This window comes from Crocodylus siamensis, chromosome 1 (assembly GCF_052110815.1).
Source record: "Crocodylus siamensis isolate JL-2025a chromosome 1, ASM5211081v1, whole genome shotgun sequence".
NCBI lineage: Eukaryota > Metazoa > Chordata > Crocodylia > Crocodylidae > Crocodylus > Crocodylus siamensis.
In genome coordinates this window covers 186,834,681-186,845,614 of record NC_143395.1, presented here as the reverse complement: position 1 = coordinate 186,845,614, position 10,934 = coordinate 186,834,681, and positions in this window count along the sequence as shown.

Sequence of the window (10,934 nt, the reverse complement as noted above, 5' to 3'; positions counted from 1 at the left end):
TGGTTCAAGGCCCAGTCCTTCCCCTGCTCCAGTCTCATCAGACAGAACTAGGGGACAGCACTGTTACCAGCTTCTGCCACCCGTGGGGCTGATGTAGTTTGCAGGGGCCTGTGGGGTCAGCAGCAGTCTTCAGCTCAGGGCAGCCTCCAGTCCTTTTAAACAAGGTCCCTTTGGGCCCTAATGTCTATGAAATCTATTAAATCTGAAGGCTGCATCTGTTTTGTCTTTTAGATGCTATGTCTTCCCAAAGTTACATACTTTACAGTGAAAGAAGCCTCCCTCTATTTTGAGACAGCAGCCCTCATGGACTGCCCCTGATTTTTTACACTAATCCATTTATCACTGATCCTGTCCCTCTCTGATCCTGGTAACAGCCACAGATTAGACACAGCTGGAAGCAACAGAGCCATATTACTTCCCATATTGAAATCCAGGAGCAGAGCCAAGAGAATGTCATATAGAAAGCAACAGTTTTCCTGGTCAATTGTCTTCCAAATCTGGCTCTCTGTCCTGAAGTTAGTGAAGCTTCACTTGGTGTGACATTTGGGCATGGTTGCAATTTTTGGGCCTAGAACTGGAATGTCTCAACATGGGAAAGTTGGCTTGCAAATGGGATCCCAGCTGATGTGTAAGATAAAATAGAGAATGTGAGAAAACAGGTTTTAGGTGGCATGCATGTAGTTAAGAGAGGAAAAGGAAAAGCCAGGCAGTCAATCTTAATTTCCCTAACACAAAGCCTTAATTTCATTCATACATAAACATACATATATATTCCAATATTCTTATATGAGTATGTATAAGAGTATTAGAATTAAAATACCAGAGCAGTATAAATTACATTATCTATAGCATACTAGCATAGTATGGCATTTGGAATTGCTGATCCTAATAAAACTGAAGATAATTATCCCAAACTGGTATACAACTAAGAGAGGAATGCATGTACATTACCCACAACAATAAATCAAACTGGTGTTCTACATATCTCCCCAATGAGAAACTACAATGGGGACAGATGGTACTGTCACTAATCAATAATAATAAAGGGGAAAGCCCAAACATCCAGAACTAATTTGGAACCATCTGCATGAAATTAAAAATGCTGCCACATTTCAACCCTTTCAGCATGTTCGCACATGAAAATTACTAAATGATCAGGAATTACCATAATGCTAAACATACTGAACCTGAAGAATTCTCATGTCTTATTGTAATGGCATTGTTAAAAGTAAATGTAAACAACAAAGGGCTTTTATCTCAGTAGTTAAGTAGCGGTTCTCGGTAAAAGACACAGCACCTTCATGACTGATGATGCTGAAAACATTAATCTGTGGATAAAAACCCTTCAACAAAATAGAAGGAAAGAAAAAGCTACTTCTGGTATGGAAAGAAAGTGAACACAGGAGGAACAGGGCAAGAAATTAGCAAATGATTAAAGAAATAACATAACTCCATTATACTGAGGTTTCTTAGGCATTAGATGAGGGACACTCTAAGTTTAAAGAGGACCATGGTAAGGTTTTTTAAATGAATCTGATTCATCAGACAAACTCCTTTGAAAAGAACTAAGAAGGTAAAGTACAGAGGAAAATGAACTGCCTCATTATTAACTGAGTGTTCATCCTCATGTAGCAAGTAGTTTGCCTTGACAATGGTATAGGCAAGGCTGATGAGAGTGCTGAGACTGGCATTTGGGAGGGAGAGGAAGTGAGAGCACTGGAAATTAATAGAGGCGGTATTGCAGATATAAGTGATTTTACACTCGGCTTCTGCTGGGAAAATGAAGGATCTGACAGAAACATGTAGCAAGTGATATGAAATCAGTAACTTAAGAATATATCTGATATGGGAACCTGTAGAAGGGATTAGCATCTAGCTCTATAATGATTTGGGTGAGGACAATAGTTGTCTTTGAACTGATGGGCTAGTTAGAACAGACAGTTTAATCCATTGACCAAATTCAGACCTCCTGTGATTCCCTAGGATTTGATCTTTAATTTAAGATGGGGGGAGAGTGTTGTTGAATTAAGGAAGACTACCTTCTGTGTTGCAAACCAGTCAAGACTGTATGAGGGTGGAGATGGAGTGACAGCCCCGGCAGGATCCAATATCAAAGGATTTCTGTATGTTTGAAGCTAGTTCCACACAACCAGACTCTTTTGTGGAAATCTCCTACCATTGCTGAGCACCAATGTAGCTGCCCTGCTGGAAGTGATAGTATGGACAAGCTGTTGTAATTTTGACCAATTTCAGGTACAAAAAGGCTAAGGCAGGCAAAGCCAAAGGACCCAGAGTAGGGGAAGCAATGTCTGGGGAACAGCAGCAATAGCAAGGACGCAGGCAGTCTGAGAGCTTAAATGCAGATCTTCCCCATGTTCTCTTCACAAATAGTTCCTTTCCTTTTGCATGGCATATATTGACAGCAAACAGATCACATCTTAATATGATTCTGCAGCATTTTTCAGCTTCGTGCACACACAATAAAAACCCTATGCTGGAAAAAGAGAGAAGATCATATCAGAAAAATTGAACTTGGTGATGTGATAATTTGAACAATTCTATTTCAGGTGAAATTGTAAGGGCTAAGTTTCCCCAGCTGACGTTCAGCCCTCTTAGGGCCTGAACTAGCAGCCAGTTTACCTGTTTACAAATTTATATATAAAAAAGTTTCTCTCCACCAACTGGGAGTGGCGCTGGGTTCCATCTCCAGGCACACGTCTCCCCATTGCCTCCTCCTACAGTCTGAGGGAAAGCCCATAGACTAGGGTTGTCAACCAGGAGTACACATCTCCCTGGGGATACTAAGAATGCCCCCAGGGGTACTTGGGAATCTCAGCGCGCTGCCGCTGCCACCATCACTGCCACATGCCTGTAAACCTGCGTGCTGCCATGCTGCCGCTGCTGCTTCACTTTTGGCTGCCAAGAGGGATCCCCCCACCCCTCTCCACATCTGGACGGGGGTACCTACCAGGAGTACCCACCAGAAAGGGTACTCTCCTTAAAAAAGTTGAAAACCCCTGCTACAGACCCCCTTTTATTTGGATAAAAAAGAACAGAGAATCTGTGGTTTGTGTCTGATATAAACGGATGGTACCACTCTTCTAGCCCAGAGGCTGGTATATCAGCTCTGGGAGAGCATGGGTAATGAACAGCACAGCCACTTCATACCTTGGCCCTACATCATAGGTGTGTGTATGAGAATTCATCACGCCAACAACCACTGATGGCATTCAGGTGAACAGAGATCTACAGCAATAGTTTTAAGTGGCAGGCAGCAAGTTTATGTGCTAGGCGCTTAAGGAATCCAGTGCAAGATTTCCCATAATAAGAACCAAAACTTGGAGGGAGATTCTTCTTAGGCTTACACGTAGGATTAAGAGCAGGTATTTGACTGTCTCCTACTTTTTTCTATGAAGGGAACAGAAGGTATAAAGGGGAGGAGCTTTGTCTGCAAAAGATTTCGAGAGGCACGAAGGGACACTAACAGACTTTCAAATGCCTTCATCTGATCCCCCATTAGATGAGGATTCATTTGTCATGCAATTGGCCACTTTTAAAATGCTCTGCAGCCATTCATTGTGTCACAGCACAACTGTAGAGCACTTTCAGGGGGCTGATCACACAACAAATGTCACTTCTGTCAGTACCCAAGGTCTACTAGTAAAATCCTAGGTCTTTTTAACTTTTAGGAGTTGGCTCTTTGTTCTTTCATCTACATTGGACAGCAGCTGCAAGCTGCAGTGAATTAAACAAGGTAAGAAACTACTAAATCAGGGGGGTTTAACCTTTTTAAATAAGTGTACCCCCGGCAGCCCCAGTTTTAATAAGTGTACCTCCAGGGGGCATGGTGAGTAGCTAGCCACCAAGCAGTTGGCAGGGGGGAATGGCGAGTGGCCAGACTCGGAGGGTGTGGGGTTGAAGAGTGGCCAGATGCAGAATGGGGATGTGGTGAGTGGCAGAGCACCAACAGTGCAGTGTCTGTGCGGCCCTGGTCTTGCCCAACCCTGGCCCCGCTCCTGTGAGGCAGCAGTGCAGGGTGGGGGCGCTCTGTGCCCACTCACCCCCGTGTACTCCCTGGGACCTTTCAAAGTACCCCCAGGGGTACGCATACCCCCTGTAGACAATCCCTGTACTAAATACTCATTTCTAAATCCTAGGCTTATTAACCTGACTTTGCCACCATAATGCTGTGAGAGAGGTGAAAAAACTGCCACCAAACTGTTTGGCCACGATGAGAAAAATCACTTGCCGATCCAAAAAAATAACTGATTGGTCAGAGCCACAGGACCCTAGAAAATACAGAGAAAGGGAAGGAGTGAAAGACAATAAATTCTCTCTCCCTGACTGGCCAATAGAGGTTGAAGAAATCTTGCAAGTAAAAGCATTCTCCATTCTATTCCCTATCCTGTGCTCTTCTCTTCTTCTGGGGATTTTTTTAACACACACAAATAAAAGAAGTCTCCCGCCCAGAGATGGATGATGTTTTGCATTGCAGAGGTATAGCACCTTGATGATTTACATCAGTGGTGCTCAACCTTTTTGACCAGAGGGCTGGATGGGAAGTGCCAGATCCCTTCATGGCCCACATCTGGTGGGGGCCCATGTGGCCATGCTGAGTGGGGAGTGTGGCAGCTTGGCCCTGATCTCGCCGTGTGGTAGAAGGGGGCCTGGGCTGGTCCCAACCTGGCCCTTTAGGGGGGAAAGGCTGTGACTCAGCCCTGATCCAGCCTCATGGTAGGAGGGGCCATGGCCCTGCTCCAACCTGGCTGGGAGAGGGAAGGGGGTGTGGCCTGGCTCTGATCTAGCTGTGCTTGAGGTGGGGGAGAGTCATGGCCCAGCTCTGCCCTGCCCTGCCCTGTCCTGCAGGGCATGGGTGTTTGGCATCAGGAGGGGATGGCAGTACTGCCACTGCTTCCCCACTGCCAAATTTCCAACATGTGGGAAGCCCTGTAGGTTGGATTCCAAGGTTCCACATGCCACGTATGGCTCACAGGCTAGAGGCTGAGCACCTGTGATTTAGGTTGTTGCAGGTGGAGTGGATATTGCCTTTTGGTTGTGTATTTAAAATGGCAGATTAAAAAGAAGACAAATACAGGTTTCCTTCACTTTATGCTGTACTGCACACGTGTTCCTGGAAAACAGTGCACAACTCGAATTTGCATACAGGGAACCCACTTTACAATGTAATAAATAGGGATCCGTTCCAAGACCTCAATTGTACTGACCCACAAACCCATTTCTACCACTTTTACAAGACAATGTTGGTACTCACCAACTGCAGACAGTGCATACAAGCACAGGGCATGATCATAATGGGGATGGCAACTACAGAAACGTGTCACAGGCAACAAGTGAGCAGCACAGATCCACACAGGAGAGTGTATTTTGGTGCATGTCACTCTCACAATGCACCGGACAAAGCAGATGACTGTGGACTTCCACCACACCGATTGCATAAGAGTGAAGTTACCTTGCATATAATTAATTTTGGTATAAAAAGGGTCATCACATAAGAGCTAATTCGCACATACAGAACCCCCATAAAGCGAGTAAAACCTGTAGATGTTGCTGATTCTGTGGAAAAAAAAAAGTGTTTTAAAATGATCCAAAGAATCAAGTTATGCATATTGTTGGATTATACAACTGGATTGTCTATTTACTGGTGCCCTTTCCCTCACTGCTCCTCCATCCAACTGCATGTTTCATTCACTTATTTCATCATTGTAAGCTCTTTGGGTCCACGTCCCAATCTTTCTATATCCTGACATTGTGCAAAGCACAGTGGGGCGCTGATGTGACTGAGGCCTTTGGGGGTTCATAACAATCATCTTCTGACAAAATGAATTCAAGAGATAAAATAGCTCTGGGAACCATATTCCTTCATTAGCACAATCAAATGGGTTTTGTGGAACAAGCCGTTTGTGTGACCCTGTCCAGATTCCTCCTTTAAGTTCTATTGATTTTCAGCTTGGTTGTTGAAACATAAAGACCAACAGTACGTATTTCACAGTTTATGCTAGATATAACTAATTAACTACAAATGTCAAGTATCTATAATTTAATTAATTCTGCTTCATTTAACCACAGTAATTAGAATTTTTAAAACAATGCAACTGTTTGTTTTTCTGCTGTCATTAACAAGCGGTTTATAAAATTCTGTATCGGGGAACTGTGACATGGCGGGGGGAAAGAGCAAGCAGTAATAAAGACACTCAGGACATAATGATTTAACCCTGAAAGAATAATAGTTCATAATATTAATATAAACAAAGGGCCTAACTGTATATTGTTCTATCATTGGAGTAGCTCCATTGACAGGCTTACCGTAGTGTAACTGAAATGTTCTAGCTGGCACTAGAGATTGTTAAAATTAAGAAGTGTAAATACTAAAACTTTGAATGAACTTTAGGCCAAATCATCCAAGCATCTTTTAGTGATTATCCAACAGCCCTCCTCATTAAGAGTTTCAGTAATATTTTATTATTGTCTCCCTTTTTATCTGTCATTTTACATTTAGGAATGGCTCCCATTGAGCTATCTACCTAGATCACTTTCCAGAGCAGTCACAGGGTAATTTGGAATCTCTTATAAGTATTTAAATTATTTCTTTCAGCGTGCATTGCTGAGCATTTTTTGACAGTGGATTTTTTTCTACCATCACTTGCCCCTTCACCTTGTTCTGTTAGCATAGAGAGATTACGTAGCTTGAGCCTTTGAACACTAATCAGTAAACCACTGCTGCCACCTCTGCCCCAACTTGCAATTTACACTCTCTGATGCTTGTCAGCTTAACTGCCCAACAACTGATGAATCTTGGAGCATATCACCTTCCTATTTGCACCCACAGATTGGTTAAGTTGTCCAACCTTCAAGGGACCTTTTCTGTCTTAAATTCTAGATCTGATACATATTGTCTTTGCTATTAAAGTGTCTGCACAAACTGATAGATACATTTGATTTGCTGAGAGGCTTCTACATTATTTAAGTTGAAATGCTGAGTGCTAAACAACTGAAAACAGATGGGGAAATTCTGACACGTTACCTTACCTCTTCCTACATTAGTGAAAATCAGACCAAATGCGGAAGCAAAATAACAATGTCACTATATATGAAGCCAGCAGGAAGTGAAAGGGTCCCGATTCATCAAAACATTTAGCCTCCCCCCTCCCCCTTCTTTTAAGCACATGAGTAGTGCCACCAATAATGTGGAAGTAATATCATACTAATGATTAAAGAGATCGCATTTTACATCAGTTACATTTTACCGATTTTACATCAGTTTTACATTTCTGAGGGGTCTGGATGGCAGTAGTGAAAAGTGTAATGCACCAATATATGCATGTGGAACCAAAGAAGAGCTGCAAAGATTAAACAATGCCGCAAAATATCCATGAGTGATATCTTCGTCAAACAGAGCTTATGGTTATCATTTGATTTTGTTGCAATTACTTTTTTTTTTAAAAAGGGTGGTAAGAGAGTTCCGGAACTGACATTATTACAGGCTTCATAACTAACCACAGGAAGGAGGGAAGCTGTGTTAATTAATGCTGAATATTTGAAAAGAAATGAAGAGGGCAGGGAATAATGACTAAATATAGAAGTCTCAGAATCTTATCCTCTTCTGCTTTGTTTTCTGAGCCATTTGAGTCTCTCACAAAGATACCTGTCTATTAGAAATTGGAAGTACATTTTCAGCACACTTTGTGAGTGATACTCTGTGATTGCTTAATAAGCAGCTGCAGGCATTCTGGTTAAATAGTTTGAAAAACGTGCCCCTAAAATCCTTTATAACAGCTGAAGCTTTAAGAGACTTTTAAACAAAACAGTATTGTGGTGAATAGAAGAACACTGGAACATTGTAAAGCTCTTTGTTCTGGGATTAAGAAAACTAAAAATAATCAAAATAAATTTGAAAAAAATACTGAGGAATAAATGTCACTTGTAACAAGCTGGCAGGCAGACTATGAAATCCCATCTGAAGAGGAGGAAAGCCACAGCTTTTCTGCTTTATCTTCATTCAGATTCATGGAAGAATAAATCAGCAGTGTTTGAAGTGCCTCTGAGCAAGCCTGAGTGTGACATGCTGTACAGGACAAATTATGGAAGCCATGAATTCTTTCTTACTTCATACATCAGATTTACTGAAAGTGTATATTTGTTTATTTTAAATTGTTTAGAGAGAGCAAAACAAAGTAGATGTTCCTTTTACAGGTCATTTATAATAAGCCAACTGAGATAAATGCTTGTTTATAGGGAAAAGTCAAATTGCTTCACCTATGTTGATTAAATTATAAATCAGGTGTTTTGTTCTGAACACTGTTACCTAGCTACCAGTTATATGGACTCTACCACTAATCAGCACATAAAACAGTACATATGCAGCCTTGATTGAAACGATCACTTTAATGGGTAATATTTCTTGGATTTCAAGGCATGGTTTAGTCCAAAAGTACTCATTGCTTTGTAAACAAGGGAGAAAAATCATAAAGACAGTTCTTACAATACAAATATATATATATGCTGAAATTTATATGGGGCAGCTGTCTGGCACTATTTCAATTTGCGCTATGCTTGCTTTGCAGATGGCATCATGTTGGCACAGTCTCTCACATATCACACAAAGCTATAAACAAATGGAGATGGAATGGTTCCATTCTGACCATAAATAATAGCTCAATCAAGGGTTTGGTTTGGGGTTTTTTTGTTTGTTTGTTTTTGCATTCAGCACACTCTTTTAACCTTTAGACATTGATTTTTAGAAGCCAACTAAATCAGTTATTCTATTTCCATCCAAGAAAACTCAAAATAGTTTCTGAATCTGAAATAATGCAAACCTTTTCTAAAATGTAATGGGAAGCAGCAGCTCTGTTTACATAATCTTCCCAAATCCCTGGAAAGAGATGAGTTTCACAGTGCTCCTATCCAAACACAACACAGCATTTTAAACAAGTGCCTTATGAATGATTTTTTTTTTCTCCATGGCCTTGCTCTTGTTATATAGCCAGATTGAATAATAAAATAAATAATAATAATAAAATAATAATAAAATAAAACAGCATAAAATCCCTTTTGAAAAGGACTTCATAATCATTCATTCATAGAATTCAAGGCATTCTGCCTGCAAAATTATTCCAAACATTCAAAGGTTGCAGCCTGAGAAGGTCTTTGGTTTGTTTGTTCCTGAGCTACTGTTGCCACAGGTATTTCAACAGTAACTCCAAGAAATTGAAAGTTTCAGATAAATTGTATTTTTAGTCTTTCAAAGTCCAAACAAATCTTGATTGTTATTTGATTAGTATGTTTCCTTTGTCAGGCTTTGCTATGTCATGTTTTAAGTGTCCGAAGAGATAAAAGTGTTTCTTAAAACTTGTTAGTATGTATGTATGTATGTATGTATACCAAGAAATATCACAGTTAAAAACTGAAGAAGGTAGCCAGTCAAATACACACAAAAATAAAGACGAATCATGGCCCCATTAAAATCAACATTTAAACTCACAGCCATTTCAGTGGTGCCAGTACTTCCCTCATGGCTCATTATGGGATTGATCCAAAGATAAATAGAGTTAATAGGAACGTCCCCAGAGATTTCAGTCAATGTTGGATCAGGCACATAAGAACATGTAAAGCTAGATGAGCTGGTTCGTTAAGGTCACCTGAAGGCAAAGTAGCATTAAAACAAACAGAGGACTAATGGAAGAATTTCCCTGATCAAGGAAATTCATTGGTTATATAAAATGGACAGTGTCCTTTATGACATCTTTTAAGCCACCTATCTCTCCCACTGCTAGTATATTGGGAAAAATTGGATACTGTCTATGCCAGAGTGAATTTTATTTGTAGGGTATAAATTAACTCTAGACCTCTAATGTAGGAAGCATTTAGTGTGAAATTATCCCTCAAATTGGAGGGAAGCTAGAAGTGCCAATAAAATAGTATCCATTCTCCTCTTGAGGTATTGTCACAGAGCTCTCAGGTGCCCTGTGACTGAGAGCAGAAATGGCTCGGGAGAGACCCCTAGTGGTGGGAAGGGGGAAGTGCAGCTACCAGTCACCAGGACTGCCAGGTGCTGGTTGCCCTAGCAACCAGGGAAACCTAGAGCTAGGAAGGGGCGGAGCTTAGCCCTTCTTAAGCCCAGGCAGAAGGCCAGGAGGGCAGTTCTCCTCTGGCAGCTGAGGAAGGAGGAACTCAGCCAGAACAAAGGGGGCGAATGCTGACGGTCAGAACATCCCCTGGTTCCTGCTGGGGGTTGATGTTCTCTCTCTCTGGTAGGGAGAGATTTGTATTTTGACCAGAACAGTCTAGCTTTTATGTTGTAGCCTGGGGGCTCTGTGTTTTGTGTTTTCTTTTTTTACTGGAGGACCAGGTGAAGCTATAAGGGGTTGGAGGAGGCCTCATAGAAGCTTCACGATAGCATGGGGTCTCCTGGCGCCAGAGGGGGCGCAGCTTTGTTTGGGAGCGCATTGGCCCAGCCCCGGAGCTAAAGGTGGCAGCGAGGAGCCCCGAGAGTGAGGAGGGGCAGCAAGGAGCCCCGAGAGCAAACAAAGAGCCGAGACATAATAACACGGCCCAAGTTAGACCATACCAGCACCATCTGCGAGGCTTGGGCTGCGGTGTAGGGGAAGAAAAGGAGCCGCAGACAACGCCCCCTGTCATCAGGGCACATAAAAATGGGCAGCCTGCTGCTGATTCCAATCATCTATTAATCACAAGTAAGATCAAGGCGTGGCAGACGAGTAAGCAGGCAGTTGGCCCATTGCAGGAGGGCGGAGCCAAACGTCCAGAGGGGCTCCGAAAGTAGGACTCCTGCCACAGGTATGCAATACCATCCTATGAATTGGGGTACTGCAAGGATTGGATAGCTGTCTTTTGTTTTTTGCATATAAGCTTTTAATTACAGTATTATAAGAAAAATAGATGGCTGCATCATGATA